Source organism: Leptidea sinapis, chromosome 11, assembly GCF_905404315.1.
Source record: "Leptidea sinapis chromosome 11, ilLepSina1.1, whole genome shotgun sequence".
In the NCBI taxonomy this organism is placed as follows: Eukaryota; Metazoa; Arthropoda; class Insecta; order Lepidoptera; family Pieridae; genus Leptidea; species Leptidea sinapis.
This window is the reverse complement of record NC_066275.1, coordinates 13922050-13943539: the sequence shown is the minus strand read 5'-3', so window position 1 is coordinate 13943539 and position 21490 is coordinate 13922050. Positions and strand designations below refer to the sequence as shown.

Sequence of the window (21490 nt, the reverse complement as noted above, 5' to 3'; positions counted from 1 at the left end):
TAGATTCAGTAGAATGATCTGAAGCAACTGTGCATCCATTGTTTATCATACAGTGAACACGATCTACGTGATAAAAAGGAATACATTTGCAGTTTCTTAACGCTGGAACACTGTATTTTAACATGCTTTATGATTCTCCTTTGTTTATCACTTTATTTTATATATCTTACACTAGGGTATGCTTTGCTAACTTTGTAAGACAAATTCACAGTTTATTCCAGACTTTGATTGTGTCGAATTTAATACATAATTTCGACGTTAACATTAACAAATATCTTAAAAGGTCTAAATATGTGGTAAAACAATAAAGGGTTTGTACTGACATCTGAGCTAGACGAGGGTCAGTCTTCACTTCTTATTAAGTCTGGAACGTTGAACTTGCACTCTAAACTCTGCCTTGTGACCAGGTGCAGAATCTTTCTGGAACGTCCAAAGTACAATTTATGAAAGCCTATTTCTAAAACGTTACACAGATCGATCTAAGACAGAGTCTTGATACGCTTTGACTGAAGTCTTCACACCTTTTTCATAAAATACAGCTTTGTAACTATCCGATAATTAAAATTTGATTGATCCACATTTTATAAAAATGCATTAATAAAATTGTAATGAAGTACTTATAATAACTATAAGGAGTGTTATGTAATAAATATATTTGTATCAACAGAACTGGGCTTATGTTGAAATATAGTTTTATTTCATGAATACCTGTCATTTTACCTCAATTACACTTATATGTATTTTCCATCTAATTCAAAATCCAGAAGTAAATTAAATTAGATTGTAAATTTTCAAAAAAGGCAATATCACATTTTATTACTAAAATGTTCATTTCAGTGAAACTCTAACAACGCTCTGGTTATTTAGAAAGTACATTAAAGGAAATTCTGGCAAACAACATCAAAATCTTACTTAATTCTGTCGGTCGGCAGTGTTTGATAACAATGAGCCCGCGGATCACGAATGGTTCGTCTCTACGGTAAAACCTTATTTACATTATGAATTTAATTTACAAGAAACCTTCATTTAACAGTTAATTTGAAATTTTTATTTGCATTTCATACATTAGTGCGTTACTAAATAAAATAATAACTATATATTATACTAAAAAATTTACCTTTGGTAAGTTATAAATTCTAAGCAATTTGTTCTTTAAAGATAAACTCACTCTCACTCACTCCCTCACTTCTGTGATTAATAATATAAATTAAATTTGTAATCAAAAAGTATCAACGATGCGGGATTTGAACTCGCACTTCTCGGATTCCGTCCTAGCGCTCTTACCAACTGAGCTAACCGTCCGACCCATAATCTGAAAGTTGAACAACACATTTGGTATGTATAATTTTTTTCGATTCGTCACTTCGAGCCCCTCGGACAGTACTCGAGAGGCGCGAGATTGAGTCCAGCAACGTCCTCAAATGTTGGCTACAAATTTAATTTGTTTATAAATTATATTTGTTTAATTATATACTATAAGTAATTAGTACGATATGTAATTTTTTTCTTTGAATATTTTAATTTATTTACATATATCTACTTACATTTATTTACTCGCCATTCGTTACGTGTATCGGCGAGATGCGCTCATTAATTTAATACATAACCTACTAATAACCAAATGGTATACAAACATTACACAAAATGGTTCTAAAATTAAAGTATAATAATAGATGCGAATAACTATATTATTATTGTAATAATAATGATAATTAATTGTATTAGAGTTACGATTCGAATAAAATCATGAAATGGGTAGATATTTATTAGCTCGCTGTCTTTATTGTGTTAGGAACGCATTCTTCGCGGATTTGGAACGCATAACAAATTATTGGACATTTTTGTGTTAGTTGTGTCCGTTTCAATGTGGTTGGTTGGTTGGTTGCAATACAGAATAGTGTTTGTTTTGTTCACTTATTTAAAGCTTATAATAAGCACCTAAATATTGTATGTTATCTTTTTAGGGTTCCGTAGCCAAAAGGCAAAAAACTTATAGATTCGTCATGACTGTCTGTCCGCCCGTAGGTATGTCACAGCCACTTTATTCTGAAACTATAGGAACTATACCATTGAAACATGGTAAGTAGATGTATTTTGTACACCACATTAAGATTTTCACAGAAAAAGAGAAAAAAAATAATAGAATTTGGGGTTTCCCATACATAAACTGAAACTCAAAATTTTGTAATTTGAGCCAACACAAAATGAATTGTGAATGTTTCCATAATCCAGCATTAAGCACTTAATAAACCATCACGCCGTGTAAAGGCCGTAGCTTTAGGTCCTCTATGCTTCTAATAAAAACCTCACTGTAACTCCCGATACTCATTATACAGTTAATATATACTCAACTTAATGAATTTTTCATAACTCACACATTCACGTACATACATGTACACAATATTTACACTACTTACATACATACATCACACAATACATCACCGCACTGCGTAGTCTTTGCGGCCTCCACGACCCACTCGCTATATCGCTGTAAAAGCCTTCAGGGCTGACAGCATCGAGGAGGTTTTTAGTGGAAAAAAAATGACAAAATGTTTGCCTATCTCATACTTATAAATAAGGCAGGCAAACATTAATTTTCTTTTGATATTAATCATTTGCCACTTTATAAAATATCCAATACATGAAAATTACGTTAACTTTGAATTAATATAAAAGCATGATGAAAACGATTTTCCACGATATTTTTTATTATTTGCATACCTTCACGAAGTTAAAAGTTGTATATTCAATATATCATTTGAACAAAATTTGGAAATACACGTTTTGTGCAAAACAATGAAAATAAAAACTATAAATTCTTTAATTAAATAATCTGAGGATAAAGCGATCCACATTTCACGGTTGTGAACGTTACTATGCATAGCATCTGTCTGTCTGTTTAGAAAAAAAATATCGTTAATTTTCAGCAAGGGCAATAATATAAAGAAAAGGTTTTGTTATAATTGAAGCAGAATATAATGGACGACAGAACTAGAACTAACTAACATATTTTACTTAGTTGACGGAGCTTGCATTATTGCGGTTATATTTCAACAGAAAACTAAAGATAATTCTCGCAACAGACGTTTGTATTATATTTCTAATTCACTCAAAATAATTGCACAGGTTAAGGTTTTATCAGAATATGAACAAAAAACAGCAATTAGAAACGAAAAAAGGAAGTGTTTATCAAGACGTGTGTTGTTTTATGATCATAAACACAGAACTACACCATGTATTGAGCGTTATAGAAATCTTTGCTTCCACTCGAAAGGGTAGAACCATTCAATTTGGTATTTCAAAATTCCATATCTGATGGTGGTCTCGGAGTCAGGAGTTAAATATCAGATTAACAATTGTTGGTTTCAAATATTAATTCTAAAATTAAGGATTTAAATCTTTTCAAGAAATATTTGTATTTAAGCTGGAAAATATTTTTTTTAACTAGCTACATATTTACATTTGTATACAAATTGAATAAAATTTGCATCAATAACTCCTGAACATGATTTCTTTTATATTCATTTCTAAGAGATTCCTTAAGTTTGTATGCAATTAATCTAATTCTATCTAATTGAGACAAGATTGTACCGATGAGGGAACACAGAAATCTTCCGACAAGCGGAAGGCTGCGATTTAGTGCAGAAACTGATTAATTTGTAAAACACGCCTCTGAGACAAAAGCACTCAGATAAATTCCCAAGTTGCTTTAATGTCTTGTTTTGCATTACACTGTCTTATAGTTTTACAATGACAATAACTATTATTATATAATATCATACAAAAACAAATATTCACTTAATAAATAAGCATTACTCTTCACATTTTTATTGCTATGTTTAAGATGTATGCTTATGATATATATTTAAATGTTTAAACTTATCAAACATGTTTTATACATATTACTTACTAGCGACCTTGCCATGAAACAAAAACAAATAATACGATCTCTACGAAATTTTTGTCTATACCAAAGAATATATAATAGTACAAGTATTAATACTATGTGTGGTATCTCCATCTGTTTCTTTTAGTTTAATTTAAAAAGTGTAGTTGTGATCACACCTCTTTATCCTTCCGCTTCCCCCACCTTTCACCGCGTCCTTCGACATGCCTACATTATTTGTCTGAAGGTCACCGCGAGGTAGGTCGAATCGAGCCCGCTAATTATTGCGCACGCGCATTGTGCCCACCACTTATTTTCTACTTTTATGAAACAATCAAACCATCAGTGAGTGACAGTGATTGGGACAACACTTTAAATTAACACTGTTTCGTCATCATCGAGCCAGAACAGCAGGCGGCTATCTTAACCTCAACATGCACGTCAGTAAAAGTAATGCATGTTTTCCTTATTCCTCAATCACTGATCGCATCTATCTGTATAGTTCTACAAGAGAAATACCAGCCTCCTTCTCTGTACAGTCCCCTTAAATTCAAGTATATAATAACCGCCTTTTCGCAAATACGCCTAAATAAATGGTCGTTTATACACCAATGTATATAACCTGTTGTATCGGTTAGATAATCAAGCTGTTTTGAAACTGAAATGATATAGATGCGTGTAAAATATAATGAAGTGTGAAACCATTAGAAATAATAATATTATGAGTTATGATAACTTCAGAAACTAATTAAGGAAAAAAAATGTATGTGTTTCATTTTGTATATTTTATATATATATTGTTTTCTCATAAATGTTGGCTTCTTATGTATATGTATGCCTTTTCTTTCAACAAAAAGTTACTACAAATCTGAGGTTATATTGCCGTTATAAGATTTTAGTAAAGATTACATATTGTATAACAAAACGCATGCTTCACCCGACATATTTAAAGTAAATATAATGATATAAAATCAAAAGGCGAAATCTCGTAAAAAGTTAAACGTTGAAGATATTACACAAAGAGCTCTCGTATATTTCAGTTCTTTGAAGTGGATTTCAATAAGCCCAAGCACTCTCTAGAACACTTATAAGACTGGAAGAATGTAGAATGTATTTTAGGATTAAAAATATAACGTTATTTTTACCGGCGAGTGTCCGTGTTAATGTGTGTAGAGACCTTGAAGTGTCCTAGTCCAACATATCTCGTTCTATCAGAATCTATCGTTAACTGAACCCTGTATTGATATTAATTGAGGACATGTAGTCGATACCATGGCGTTATTAGATTGAAATTTTGTGAATTATCTCATTTTTATTCTCATACAAAACATAGTTGGATGAAAATCAGAAAAATATTGCCAAATTGAAAAAACAGAAAGTTGCTGATAAGGGTAACATATTGAACAAAATACAGTTAAAATACATTACTTTCAATATTTTACAATAATAATTTAATAACACCGCGTCAATAGTAAATGGTCACTCAAGTAGAGACGAACTTGTAGCTTCATAAATATGGTGTCTTAATAATATGTTCATAAAATAAAACCATAAGGCTTAAGTGTCTTCTGAGATCATTGATTCTAAATATATCACATAGCTTATGTGCTAAAGCGGAGCTCTTCGGATAGTCGGGGACCCTGTGCTCTGTGAAAGGCTGGATCATTTGACGTTGCGTAGTGACGTCACTTCATTGTGCGTATTCTACCGTATTTATCACGGGGAGTATTCCAAATTGTGATTCCTGCCGCTGAATTCAACCTTCGTACGACACGCCACAAATTACGATATCATTACCACCATATGGATGTTTTTTCTTTCACAGTGCGGTTTTCAAGGAATATTCTTCGACGTGTGAGGATTGAGTTTCCTTCTTTCCTTACGACACGACACGGATGCGTTCAAAAAAGCGCGTACAAATACAAAAAAAAAAAAAAAATCAGTTGACCCATACGGTCATTTGACCTCTCTTCCATAAAAAAATGTACTTAAATTTTCGAATACATAACTAGGTACTTATAATACATAATATATAGTTTATTTTTAGGCCAATTTATATAATTAGCTTTTTACTTTAGCTTCAGGTTACCTTTTGGGTTTATTTTGTATACAATTGCAATTAAAAAAATATGAATTTTAATCCTTATAGTTTATAAAAAAAGTTATCCCAGCTGCGGCGTAAAATACATAATCTAAATAAACACAGTTTGTAAGTTTCATATTCAAGAACTTGTTGTATCATAACTCCCAAGTGCGCTAATGACCGTGTATTTAGTTTCATCTGCCAACGGTGGCAGTGAAAAGGAGTCACAAAATCAACATTTCATTTGGAGAGACCCGTAATCATCGCACAGACAAATTACTAATGTTTCTAATTTTGTCTCACTTTATCTTTTTCAGTCGTTCCAGGTGTTTCTAGTAGCTTCGTTTAAGTTTTACATTGCTGTACTTTTGCCTCAGTTATAATAATAAGCTATTTTTATAAGCTTTTTTTATGAGACACATCACCATTAAAATCCCCGAGACATATGACACTTTCTACGTCATCATGTGACGCGATCACTGCACTAATTACTCCTAAGCATTCGGTAAACATAGGTAGGTTGTCCGCGGCCTCTGTGGGCATGTACACTGAGACCACTATGATACTGCGACGCGCGAGTTCTAAGCGGACTGCTGCCACACGTGGGTTACCACAGTCGATATGGTTGACTGTAGGGAAAATATCGTTTCGCCATAGTATGGCGACGCCTTCCTAGGGTCGACCCCTTGAGAATACCACTCGTCGTATCGACCGCGGACGCACCATACGCTCCAAACTTGTCATCAATAGTATTCAGGAAGTCAAGATCATCAGGTAGGAGCCAGTGCTCCTGTATCGCGATAACCTGATATTCACTACATAGATCACGAATATGCTGGCAGGAACGTTTGACCGATCGGCAATTGAATGAGATCATTTTTACACTAGTAATTTTTGTTTACGGCTGTATTCTCGACGCCTATCAGTGTAGAGGGCTGATTAGCGGAACAAACGATCGAGCGGTAATAGCGTTTAGGTCTAAATTGGAATAGCCTGAACTCTATACCTACTGGCCAAAGATCAGCTGAAAATAAGGTATTTTCTTCCGACTTATTTACTGTGATTTAGAACGATGAGAAGTCAGACTTTTTGAATTGAATCAACTTTTCAACCTTTACAGGCTCAACGTTGTTTTCTCTTATTGGATTGTTATTATTATAGGAAGTAGTCTTACGGCCTAACAAATAAAATTGACATAAAGTTATAACTAAGCATAAACCAAGAATATGTAAAATGTTTACAAATAGACATTTTGCTTAGGAATGGTTTGTTCGGACGTATAACGTTTCCCGCGTTTATTTACAAGGTCGCTTGTCATTCGGAAAACTTCAGAATTATCATTGTATTGACAGTGTTGTCAACGATATTGTAAACATTTTGCATTTTCTTTGTTTATCATTAGTTATAACTTTATACCAAGTTTATTTGAAGGCCGTTAAGATTTACCAGATTTCACCTGTGTCAAGTTAATCTTATTATTTTATTGGTAAAACTAAATATAATATCATTTATATATTATATTATGAATAATAAACTAGCAGAGATCAAATATTAATTTAGAGCGAAATAATAAAAAGTCTACGTTTTGAAATTGATTTTAAATTAAGAAAACTATGCTACTACGATAATATATTAAATGGCAGACCGTACACTTTAAAGTCGCAATTTAATTTATTTTCGATATGATATATTAAATTATTAAAACTTTCGTGAGTCATTATAAAATTATTTATTAATACAGCTTTACTCACGTTTCATCGGTGGCGGTACTGACTAGTTTCGGACCATTCGGATTTCACATCAGTACATCCGCAGTGTACGTAAGTTAGACAGCAACACATCACATTAAATGAGGTTCGATAAGGTGAAAGTATTGACTTGCAATAAAAACTTTGTGCCTCATAAGCTGCTAGAAGCCATAGAAATTGACCGTTGACCTAATTTTAATAGAGACAAGGGATGGGTTCTGCCACCAGCTTGGAAACCTGTGTTACAAAACGCGTCTCGCAATAAGACACATAGTACCGATGATCACGTATTGGACATTGTGAGTACATTCTGTGCACCCGTGGACAACAATAGTGATACAGTGTCAGTGATACCGTGCTCGTCATCACCGACGCACCCCGCGTCTCCCGCCCTGCCCAGTCGCGCACTACGAGCACAGGTCCGCAGTAAGAGTTGGGACGTTATCGCGAACCTACCACACTCTACTCACCCTGATGAAGGACCTCCAAATGGTCCGAAACTAGTCGATACCGACACTGAGGAAACGTGAGTAAAGTTGCATTAATAAATATTTTAATTTGATATATTATTTGAATAATATAATAGTGAAGTAGGAACAATAATAATTATCATTGAAAACTAATATCAATCATTGTGACTGTATGTGACTTCTTACGATAGCCTCAATGGATTTGTTAGACGAGAAAATCAGTAACAGGTCTACTTCTGGGATTACGTTAATCCCCAAAGCACTCTATTCTAGTACGTTGTGTAATATATATAATACTTGCTTGAATCTACCTTTTAAGTTCATGGTCTTGCTATTTTGCCTATTTCCTGCGCTCCTCATGAAATTTTTAATTGTAACTTTCTTGTTCCATTTGCTTACATCACATATTTGATAGTTGCACGCAGTACGTTATGACAGCAATAGAGCGTACTTTATAAGATTTTTTCTAAATTAAATGTATAGAGTGCTTTAAAAATGTAAGGTATGTGTTTGTTAACTCCATTGTTTTGCATAAGTGAAGTTCCTTTTTTAGCAATTCTTTTATCACTACTCAACTTGGTTATATAACTATAAATAATACATATATTATAAAAAAATATCTACTACATTATATAGCAGACAAGTGTTGACCAAGCAAAAGTTGTTTTGCCATATATATTATTATATAAATTGTCTTAAGGAATGAAATGTCATTGACTGGATTATTTGTATTGCGAATTTTGCGAAAATTGTTAGTAGGGGAATTATTGAGTCTTGGATAATACTATTTTATAATATGTACATTAATTTTTCTTATTACTCTCTTAAATGCCACTACTTGAGTCGTTCCCTTCCTTAAAATATGGTCGATCGAGGCGATGGCTTGTTCATGCGTCATGTTCGTCAAGGGGCGCTATATGTTGTGGCTGGATGAGGACCTATTACCAGAAACTGTGCTTAATGAATTTAAATTTAAATTATTTATTAAAGTTATGTTTCTACTTATATTTTTTTATAATCGCTAATAAAATGCTGCCCTTTACTTATTTACACTGTGTGCGGAAAGATACATATTCTATACTTAATAACTCTTGTAAATATTTATACTTATTAATTTACATTCACTTTTTTTACTTACGTAAGGCATTGAGTATTTGACGTTTGAGCATTTTCGTTGCGTCACTTTACATAATATTTAGTAATTGATTGAATGAAGCTGTAAATTTAAATTTATAGTGTACAGTTTTAGAGTTTTTTGCCACTTCTTTTTATCATCCTTTTCCAAAGCGGTGGTATTTGTTTAAAATTCTTCAAATCCATAAGTTTTTATTGAAGAATAAAGTAATTTTGTTTGGATTGATTTTCTGATTCAACCCATTAACTAATGATCGAAATCTATATTCTAATATGGAATCTTTGGATATTGAAACCGGTAAGTAATTTATATCATTTCCAACGTTACGTTGTTATGTAAGATGTTTGAATCACATTGCTCAAATATTCCAAATGAATAATTTGTGAGGCAAAATAGCATTGATAAATTCAAAACGACTGTAATATCTCATGCATTATTGAAGACTCCATTCAGAATGCTTCCGCTTTCTCAGCTTGCTATAATAACATCTAATAACAGGGAAATCCGCATTCAACTTTTTCAAAAAAGGCTATAAAAATCAACGTTCTTTCAAAATATTAATTGAGTCACACGAGCAGTGAAATAAATATAATTCAAATGAAAAATCTCAAATTTGTTACTCCTTTTAATCTTGTAGCGAACTTTGTTTAGTCAGTCGACAATGTTATTACTTTGTCCAAATGCAAATTTTAAAACTATACGCTTAGTATTAGTAAAATGTTTGTGTACCAGGCTTTTAATATGTACAATGAGACCTCCATTGTTTATGACAGAAAAAGATCTGACCGTCCACGTAGTGTTCGTAAGAAAAAGGTGGTCAAAGCAGTAAGGGAAAGAATTCAAAGAAATCCTGTCCGAAAGTAAAAGATTTATCTGGGGATATGAAGATAGCACCTAGAACCATGTCGCGTATTTTTAAAGTTGACTTAGGATTTCCAGCATAGGCTGAGTTTGAATTTGAATTTGAATTTAAGAGACGTACTGATCATTTCTTAACAGATAATAAAAAAAGAATAGGGTGGTAAAATCTAAGCAACTACTGAAGCGGTACCCAAAGGGAAGTCACAGAAACATTTTGTTTACGGATGAGCTAATTTATAACATTCAATTAGTCGATAGAGTGTAACATGGGTACTATCCGACTTCAGTGATGGTTTGGTGGGGTATAGCTTCGAAGGAGTGACGGAGCCATACTGTTGTGCAAAAGGTATCAAAACATCTGCACAAGTGTATCAAGATAACATTCTTGAAAAGGTAATGAAGCCCCTTAACAACACCATGTTCCATAACCAAGGATGGTTCTTCAAGCATGACTAGGCGCTCGGTCATACAGTGCGGTCTACGCAGTCTAGGTTGGAAATGAAAGTGACTTCATCAGGGGTGAAGACTGGTCGTCGCCTAGTCTCGATCTTAATCCGCTGGATTATGATTTATAGTCAGTTTTAGAGAGTAAGTCTTGCTCTAAACGCCATGATAATTTGGAGTCCCTAAAACAATCCGTACGATTGGCAGTGTATAATTTTTCCATGTTACGTGCTTCTATTGAAAACTGGCCTCAACGTTTAAAGGACTGTATTGTAGCCAATGGAGACCACATCAAATAAGCTTTTTATATTTTAAATTATTTTATATTTATGTATTAAACTAGCACACTGTAAAAGTAATAAATGTTATTTAAATGTTATTAAGAGTAAACAAGTTTTTTTCCTTTGTTTCAGTATTTATGGCAAGAGTAGGTATATATTTGTAGATATTTTATAACTATTGACTATATTATAAATGTTAACAAAGAGACAGATGTTACTTTAAGGTAAAACAATTGACAAGTATTGGGTTTAAAAGTGGGGCTTGAAGTTTTAATCAAGTAGAAATGATGGATAAAAGAAGATTGAAATAGTAAATGCGAATGTGGATGGAAGGCAGTGTTAGGACAGGGATGTTCGTTCTATAATTAGATAGAGGATGTATTGAACATGAGCCAGGTCTAGACTACCAGGAATAGAAAGTTTGTATGGAAGGTATGATGCAATTGGAAGTAATAATCGAACTGACTTTTATTTAATATGGTAGCGAAAATGTATTTAAATCATGATAGACTACTTTCGGTCAATCTTTAGCCGGATTCTATTTGAATTTGAATTATTGTGTTTCGGTCTGAAGGGCGCCGTAGGTAGTGAAATTACTGGACAAATGAGACTTAACATCTTGTCTCAAGGTGACGAGCGCAGTTGTAGTGCCGCTTAGAATTTTTGGGTTTTTCAAGAATCCTGAACGGCATTGCAGTGTAATGGGTAGAGTGTATCAATTATCATCAGCTGAACGTCCTGCTCGTCTCGTCCCTTATTTTCATAAAAAAAAATACTACTTTCAGTCTCCTTTAGCCGTATACAATTTTTACTGGAAGTTAGATGAACGTAGTATTTATAAAATAACGGAGTATGTTGTTGTAGTTTATCCCGCTAGCTGCTTAGCGAGGTGGAACATTCGTAATTACTTTTTCGGGCTCCATTTATCAAACAGTTGGCGCAACCGCCACTGAATAATTATAAAGGAAAAATATTTTTAATTGTCAATCGACCTTATTTCTTACAATTTAACGGCCTGGTTTTAGTGATATTGTAATGTGACGGGTATACTATAGTGATATTACAATAAATCTAGGTATATTACCAATCAAGTAAGAAGTGTGAGACGTCGATAGTTCTGATTGATCAATTTCTTTCCGACGCAATATACAAAGCGAAAATAGTAAACATTGGAGCGTGAGTGTAATTTTCCGTCTAAAATTACTGTTGAAATAGTAATTAAGAAGGGTCAATTCGGTTCTGGTAATCGCCGGCCCCTGCCGCGGCATGCTACGCTCGGCAAATGTGTTGTGATAAACAGTCTAAATTTGGGACCTTACTAGTGACTAAGCCCGATTCACTGAGATAACAATTAGTTGATTACATTAATGTTTAACTAAAAAATTATACAATATATTATATATATAAATTATAAAAACAAGAAGCAGAGAAGGCCTTATGAACAAACGACCAGTAAAATTGTCACAATATCATTGCCTACAAGTTACAATATCAATATAGTGTACCCGTGACATTATAATGCCACTAAACCAGGCCGTTAATTTGTAAGAAATGAAGTTGATTGACAATCTACCGTTTAATTGTAATATCACTAGTAAAATTGTAATATCACATCTTTGACAATATACCTGCGACATATACACATGTGTAAGCATCATAATATAGCACATTCACATTACATTACAAAATGAGGTAAAACGAAAACGTCTGTAAAAATATTCATATTTTTCTGAGCTAAAAAATTTCTACCTTACACATATTCTGCCAGGCTTACAATGATTCTAGAGAGTACTTGGGCTTATTGAAATCTACTTCAAAGAACTGAAATATACGAAGGTTCTTTGTGGAATATCTTACTTCAACATTTAACTTCACCAGGTTTCATCTTTGTTATATAAACATCCTTTTGAAATCAGGTATGAGATATGATTATTTATAAGATGAAGACAAACACACTCAAATCCTCGATTATGCCCTTTAGAAGCTTTGTTTAAGATTGTAATATAGTTTTTAATTTGAACAGTTTTATTACAAATTGGAAGATTTGCGTTATAACTTCCTATTTATTTGGTACTGCAAAGTGCTTCCTATAATATAGGGAATATGAATAATTATTTAAATATATATAGGAGATATTTAGCGTGGTACAAAACAAACAGTTATTTTTATATATATATCTAATACCACGTTAAAATATTACCATAGCACTTTTATTTGAACATTTAAAAATTAAGTGTATAACGATGATTATCATAAATATGGATAGAAATAGAGAATTAAGAAAAGGCTACCTTATCGTTTCTTGGTGCCTATCTTGAAGTTAACATTCCCAAGTTCAACAGTATTCACATCACTATAAGCAAGCACCGATATTTCCTGTAAGATAAGCTTTCAGCAGTTGTTTGGTTTGCCATTTGATTTTAAATGGCATTTGAATGCGGAAAGTTTTTAAGTCACATCTGCAATTCATCGCCATAAGATCTTTATAGAATCAGATTTGCATTGGCGAAATCCTTGCCAAGAACCTAACGCTTGCTATACTTTTGAAGTGAATAGCGATATCTTGATATTCACTATGCATACTTTATCTTTGTTTTGGTATAGGATTTGTCATTTCAATGATGAAAGAAATACTGGTTATAAATTTATAATTAAGTGTTTGTCTCTTTTATAATATTCGACGAAAACAATAAATTCTGTTGTCTGCGATCTGTGCATAATTTTGCATTGGCGTATGGTCTGTCCCAATTGGTTGAGTCGCCAACGTGGCTCCCAGATGTGGATAGCCACATGCCGTCTTTATTAGATCTTCTGCTGACTACACATCCCGATAGTTACCAGGTCACTGTCGACGCCCCTCTCGGAACGTCCGACCATTGCCTGGTCAGGAGTGTAGTGCCTATCCGACGCCAACGTCGCAGACCACCAGCGACCCGCCACGTTTGGCACTACAAGTCAGCAGATTGAGATAGGATGCGTTCCTTTTTTGCATTCTACCCTTGGGGCAAGGCTTGTTTCCCTTCGGAAGTCGAGCGGGCCGGATGGCATTTCTCTAATTGTGCTTAGAACGTGTGCCCCTGGGTTGATACCGGTGCTAACGCGTTTATTCCGGCACTCTTATTCAAAAGGTGTAGTCCCTGATTCATGGAAATCAGCCCTTGTCTATCCGAACCAAAAAAAAGGAGATAGTTCGGATCCGGAAAACTACAGGCCTATTGCTAATACCTCCCTGCTCTCCAAAATCATGGAGAGCATAATTAACCGCCAGCTCTCGGTATACCTTGAGGGTCACTAGTTGATCAACGACCGGCAGCACGGCTTTCGCCATGGTCGGTCGACTGGCGATCTTCTGGTATACCTAACACATAGATGGGCGGCGGCTATTGAAAGCAATGGGGAAGGCCTGGCAGTTAGCCTGGATATAGCGAAGGCCTTTGATCATGTATGGCACAAGACGCTCTTCTCAACTTTGTAGAGATAAACGCGTAAAATTCTCTTGCAGCGCAATTTTTACAATAATAAAAGTTTCGATGACTTTTGTATATCTATTATAATGTTATAAAATATCGATATATACCAAAAACTCTTTAATATAGGCAGTCATATTAATTACGCGCCTAAAATTTTACAGGCTTTATTAGATTATTTTTCTATGGTAATTTCTCAGTGTTTCCTTTATGGCGGTGGCTTTTGACAAATTAACACGTCACCAGTGAGATATGGTTCACGTCCCCGAGCTGCCTATCAATATTGAAGCGGTGGCCATTACTCAATATCGTTCAAGTGGAAATAGGAAATTTACAGCTACATTTACCTGATTTTATTGAAATTATCGCCATTTATTTGTACTATCTTAAAGTTATTCTTTTATAATTTCTATCATTAAGTTCAATCATTTGAAATTGTTTGCGATGTCTGTCTTAAAAGAATTACAATGGTTTATCTCTGTGTAGTACAAGGTTCGTGTGCAAGAAGTAGAAATAGAATAAGGTTGTGTTTGACAGTTAAATGATGTACCTATCATTGACGTAAACTTGATTGCCTATGTGCTTCGCTTCGGCAGTAACACTTTTGAAGGACCTGAAGGCATTATTGCCTAAAAACTCAATGAGAAGTTAAAGAAGACAACCCAATAAAACAAAATTAAGAAGACAACGGGACGCTACAAGTAACAGGAGAGAAGAAGTTATGGAAGTTAGAGGATTCCTTTACTGTGAGACAAACTAAAACTGGAGATATTATATAGCTAGTTTGTAAATAGATAGGTTTATCTATACTTTATTTACTAACGGCCGTTTTCAATAACCTTTTTTTTTCTTATTTTAACTTACTAGAGGTAGACAAATATATACTATTACGCTTACTTTCATTTAAATAACCTATCAACATGAAGCATTGGACAATAACTATATTGGACATAACTATGGATAGATAAGATCTTGCCATTAAACGGTGACAGCAATGTATCCGTAACTAGAGATACGTTATTGAAAACGGCCGTAATCCGATATTCTTCAGTATTATTCTACTATATTCTGTAGACTATTTCTTTTAAGTATTGACTGAATTACATATCTCCCATAATATTTACTGCTACTGTTATATTATTTAATTAACGATGCTTTTTGAGTGAATTAAAATTGCGAGAAGATTAATTAAAATATGAAATCCGATTAATGCATTTAATATACATAATGCACTTCATTTAAATGGATATAGAATTTATACTAAACTGAGCATTTTACTAAGTAACAAATTACAACTAAGTACCCCAGACTGGGCCCAAGCTTGTCTACCATGATATTATAAAATACGGCTGCCTCGAAGTAGTTAGTAGAGAGATTCTTAATACATTATTCATACCTTATTATTATAATAATTAAAATAGGATTCAATTTAGCACCAACTTTATTACATCTCATAAATTTCAGTGCTAACATATTAATAATTAAGTTAATGTTTACAGGCAGAACACAATCTTTATATCAATATTATTATTGCAAATTGATGGTCATTCTTAAGCACTGTACACATTAAGATAGGCACCCATCTAGACAGTAAGTCTGCATCGTCGTAGTCTTGGCGTACTCGTTTATAGTTTTATTGTGAGACTTTTCTATAACACATACTTAATTTGTATACAAACAAGGTTAAATAAGTACTTACTTAACTGTTCTGTGTTTCTCAACCAAATCAAAAAACGGAGAAGGTTCACAAGTTATAATATTTTTTTTTTTTTTATTTGGGAAACAAACAGTATAACTTAATACACTTAAAAAAATAAAAATATAAATCACTGACCAATAAAAGTTTCCACAATTAGATAGTACATAGAAAATGTGAGCAAATTAATTACAATTTAAAAGTACCAATTGTATTAAAAATAATAAATATAATTTAAAAGTATTGAATTGAAAATAATAAAATATTTATAGAATATTATTGATGGTTTTAGTAATAATAATAATAGTATACCTTTTTATGTTAATAAAGAGATGCAATATTATTTAATACTAATGAGAATATATTAAAACAATCTCTTAATATTTTATTCAATCAACTTCTGTAACGACCCTGAAAAGTAATAAATTGAAAAGTATTCTTTGTTGTATACTAAACAAGAACGATGAATGAAGGCGTTTTGTGCATAGTTATATAAAATATTGCAGAGAAAAAATTATTTTTTTCTCTATATAATACCTCGTTCATGGGTAAATAGCCTTTTTCTGAATGATAAAACGGAGTCCATGCGCGTATAATGTTTTGTGTAGAATGTAACTAAAAGCTAATCAGCAATCTGAAATAACATAATACGCTTCAATAAAGGCATAACAAAAACTTTGCCAAATAATTGGCAGGGCTATTTAAATCTCATATTAAATTCAAACTTGAGCAACTCCGTTAAGCCCGACCCTTTCAGTATGGTCACGTTCAGTAAATGTTAGTCTCTGACACACACTATCTATACTCATACAATATAGAGTAGATACTCGACTTGTTGTTACTTCAGAGGATTGTTTATTGTGGATTGACTTTTATCTTTTTTTTTTTTTTTTTTTTTTTTTTTTTTTTTTTTTTTTTTTTTTTTTTTTTTTAATGGAATAGGAGGACAAACGAGCGTACGGGTCACCTGGTGTTAAGTGATCACCGCCGCCCACACTCTCCTGCAACACCAGAGGAATCACAAGAGCGTTGCCGGCCTTTAAGGAAGGTGTACGCGCTTTTCTTGAAGGTACCCATGTCGTATCGTCCCGGAAACACCGCACACGGAAGCTCATTCCACAGCTTCGTGGTACGAGGAAGAAAGCTCCTTGAAAACCGCACTGTGGAGGACCGCCACGCATCCAGATGGTGGGGATGAAATCCTAACTTGTGGCGTGTCGTGCGAAGGTGGAATTCGGCGGCAGGAATCAGGTTGAACAGCTCTTCGGAACACTCCCCGTGATAGATGCGGTAGAAAACACACAATGAAGCGACGTCTCTACGCAACGCCAAATGATCCAGCCGTTCACAGAGTACTGGGTTCCCGACAATTCGAGCTGCTCTGCGTTGCACGCGGTCAAATGGATCGAGCTGATACTGGGGTGCGCCAGACCAGAGATGACAGCAATACTCCATGTGAGGCCGGACCTGCGCTTTGTAGAGCGCTAGAATGTGGGCCGGCTTGAAGTATTGCCATGCTCTATTTATGACGTCCAGTTTCTTTGAAGCCAGTTTGGCTTTGCCCTCCAGATGGCCACGGAATTGGCAATTGCTCGAGATTTCGAGACCCAGTATTCCGATACTAGGCGAGGCTTTAAGGGAAGTGTTCTCGAAGAGCGGTGATACGGCAAATGGGGTTTTTTTAGTGGTAAACGCGCAAACTTGAGTCTTCTGGGGGTTAAATTGGACAAGGTTCAACTTACCCCATTCCGCGACCTTCTCGAGAGAGGACTCGATAGAAGACACAAGTTTCTCCCGGCACTGGTCGACGTTTTCCCGAGAGAGACCTGCATGGCCCGTGTATACGGCATCACCAGTGCTGTCGTCTGCATAGCAATGCATGTTGGCGGTGTCCAACATATCATTGATATGCAGAAGAAACAGCGTGGGAGATAGCACACAGCCTTGGGGAACTCCAGCGTTCACGGGCTTGGGATTCGAGCAATAACCGTCGATAACGACCTGTATGCTGCGCCCAGTGAGGAAGCTGGAGGTCCACTTGCATAAGCTCTCGGGAAGCCCAAATGATGGAAGTTTTGCGAGGAGCGCCTTGTGCCATACACGATCAAAGGCCTTCGCTATATCCAGACCAACTGCCAGGCCTTCCCCCTTGCTTTCAATAGCCGCCGCCCATCTATGTGTTAGGTATACCAGAAGATCGCCAGTCGACCGACCATTGCGAAAGCCGTACTGCCGGTCGTTGATCAACTGGTGACCCTCAAGGTATACCAAGAGCTGGCGGTTAATTATTCTCTCCATGATTTTGGAGAGTAGGGAGGTAATCGCAATAGGCCTGTAGTTTGCCGGATCCGAACTGTCTCCTTTTTTTAGGATCGGATGGACAAGGGCTGACTTCCATGAATCAGGGACTACGCCTTTTGAATAAGAGTGCCGGAATAAACGCGTTAGCACCGGCGTCAACTCAGGGGCACACGTTCTAAGCACGATTGGAGAAATGCCATCCGGCCCGCTCGACTTCCTGACGTCCAACGAAAACAGAGCTCGCCTAACAGTTTTCTGTCGGAACTGTACTTCAGGCATGGAGCTCTGACACCGCGGGATGGTCGGCGGTGTTTTTCCGTTGTCGTCAAGAGTCGAGTTGGAGGCAAAAAGAGTGCACAGGAGATCGGCTTTCTCTTTTGCCGTATGGGCCAGGGTGTCATTCCTCATGTGCAACGGCGGCATGGACGGCTGGTTGAAGTTACCAAGAGCAGCTTTCGACAACGACCAGAACTTGCGTGTTCCGGTCGGGTAACTGGAAAGCTGCTCGCCAATTTTGACGACGTGCTTTGATTTCGCACGGGCGATTTGCCGCTTAAAAAATCTGGAGGCACGGTTATATTTCCTCTTCAGAACTTTGCAGTTCGGATCCTTTGAGCCCAGCGCCGCAACCCAAGTTCGATACGCCTGTTTTTTGCAGTCAGATGCTGCTTTAACTGACGCATCGAACCAGGGCTGTGATCTGCCACCGATCGGTACTACAGAGCTTGGTATAAAAATATCCATGCCCTGCAGTATCACATCGGCTACTGCAACGGCGCAGGCACTAGGATTATCCGAAGGGAAACAAACCCTGCCCCAAGGGTAGGATGCAAAAAAGGAACGCATCCTATCCCAATCTGCTGACTTGTAGTGCCAAACGCGGCGGGTCGCTGGTGGTCTGCGACGTTGGCGTCGGATAGGCACTACACTCCTGACCAGGCAATGGTCTGACGTTCCGAGAGGGGCGTCGACAGAGACCTGGTAACCATCGGGATGTGTAGTCAGCAGAAGATCTAATAAGGACGGCATGTGGCTATCCACATCCGGGAGCCGCGTCGGCGACTCAACCAATTGGGACAGACCATACGCCAATGCAAAATTATGCACAGATCGCCCTGCGTAGTCTGTGGTACGTGATCCAAGCCATTCGGCATTGTGCCCGTTGAAATCACCCAAGACTACGATTTCAGCGGAGGGGATCTGAGCAAGCACGTCATCAAATGCCGCTTGAACGCAGCCCATGAGGTGATCCGTTTCTGCGTTACCACTATGGGACCTGTAGACACACGCATAGATGCGGACGCGGTCCTCTAAATCTACGTGGAGCCAGAGAGTAGACAGGCCCCTACCCTCAAAATTGCCGAGACGGCGACAGCAGATATCCTCCCTAACGTACACACATACCCCTGCATGAGGCATGAAATTATGCTCAATTTTGTACCCGGGGTACGTTAAATATGACGTATCGCTAGGTCGAGATATCTGCGTCTCCGTAAGGAAACACAAGGCCGGCTGCGACGTCTCAAGGTGGTGGTGGACGGCGTTTAAGTTGGAGTGAATTCCCCGGATGTTACAAAAGTCCACATTAAGCGTGGAGCGGGGTGCCGTGGTGTTGCTGCCCTGTTTGTCCTGTGACATACACGGTACTGTGCCCTCCCCAGAATACGAAGGGCAGCCCGAGCGCGAATGCTCGGGGAGGGATTCTCTGGCTCTACAAGAGCCGGTACCCTCCTGGGGTAATTTCTCTTTAAATACCGCTCTCATATTTTGTGGGGGGGGGGGGGAATGGCCTCCGGTCCTCGACACTAACCTATGCGAAACATAGCGGCACTAGGCCGCTACTTCACGCCGGTATTCTGTGCGAGTGTGGTAAGTAACCCGGACGAGTCTGGCCCGATTGTGCTGACGTCATGAGACAGCAGCGTGACTCTCTCACTTTCAAAAAGCCCGTAGTCGCCTCTTACGACACCCTTGGACCTGGGACTACCCTATCCTTTTTACGCCCCGGGGCAGCACAGGGCAAAATCTTTTATTCTTTTTCTATTTTTTTATCTATTTTTGTTTTCTGTAAAAGCTTTAAATATGCACTTATTTCAAAATCATTTTAGTTTATTTGGAGGGTAAACGAGCGTATTTCTTTGTATACAAGAAGCGGTTTTAAATTGTAAATCAATATAGTATTTAGTGTTAATTCCGCAAAGTTTTTACGAGGTTAAACTCGTGCTGAGACGAAGAATCAGGTCTTACTGAAATCTCGACTGAACGACTGGGTAAGTTGATAGTAAGTAGGCAGGAAGTTGCATTTTGCACGTAGACAAACAATATTTAGTGGATGTTTTTTTTTATTTATTTAAGCCTTAAAACTACTTTTAACTATACAAAACTGTTATTCTAATTTAAATTCTACTTCATCCCACGGCTGGGCGAAGGCCTCCCCCTTTTTCTTCCAGAATATTTTGTCGGCTGTTGATCGGGTGCAGAGTACTCCTTCCAAAGACAATTAATTCGTCGATCCACCTGGTGGTAGGTCTGCCTCTTTTTCGTTTTGCTTCCCTCGGATACCATGATGTGACCAGACTACTCCAATTATTGCTAGATCTTCTTGTTATATGTCTTACCCAGTTCCATTTCATTCTTTTCGTTATTCTGTCTACCTCTTGTAATTTACTTTTTTGTCTTACATTTGGTATCTTATCTATTAACCTTTATAACCTTATGTTTAAGAAAATTATTTCCATGTTTCCTATCAATACCCACGTCAGCCATATATTAAGCTGAAAAGAACAGATACTTTACTTTGATCTTAGTCAAAAGGCCGAGAAGCGTGGAATAATTACTAACTATATTAATTATTTATGAAATAATAATGGATATCCGCAAAATAATTCCTAATTCGATATTTTCTTACAGTTAGCGGAATGACCCAGTTTGTAAATAACAACAATAATTTTAATGAATTAACTCTTTGATGGCTACTTTCTACCTCCACATATCTCAAGAACAAAGAGGTTTTCCTGACTACTTATTAATTAATAAAATAAATAAAATATATCCTAAAGGACAACGCAGACGTCTCGTGAAGAGAATCTAATACTTGTTCAACAATTAGAATATCATA

At 36.2% G+C, this 21490-nt stretch overlaps 1 pseudogene; it reads right to left on the bottom strand.

The window, feature by feature from the left end:
• Positions 1–21053: 21053 nt before the first annotated feature.
• LOC126966987 (U2 spliceosomal RNA) lies at positions 21054–21199 on the bottom strand (annotated as a pseudogene).
• Positions 21200–21490: the final 291 nt, after the last annotated feature.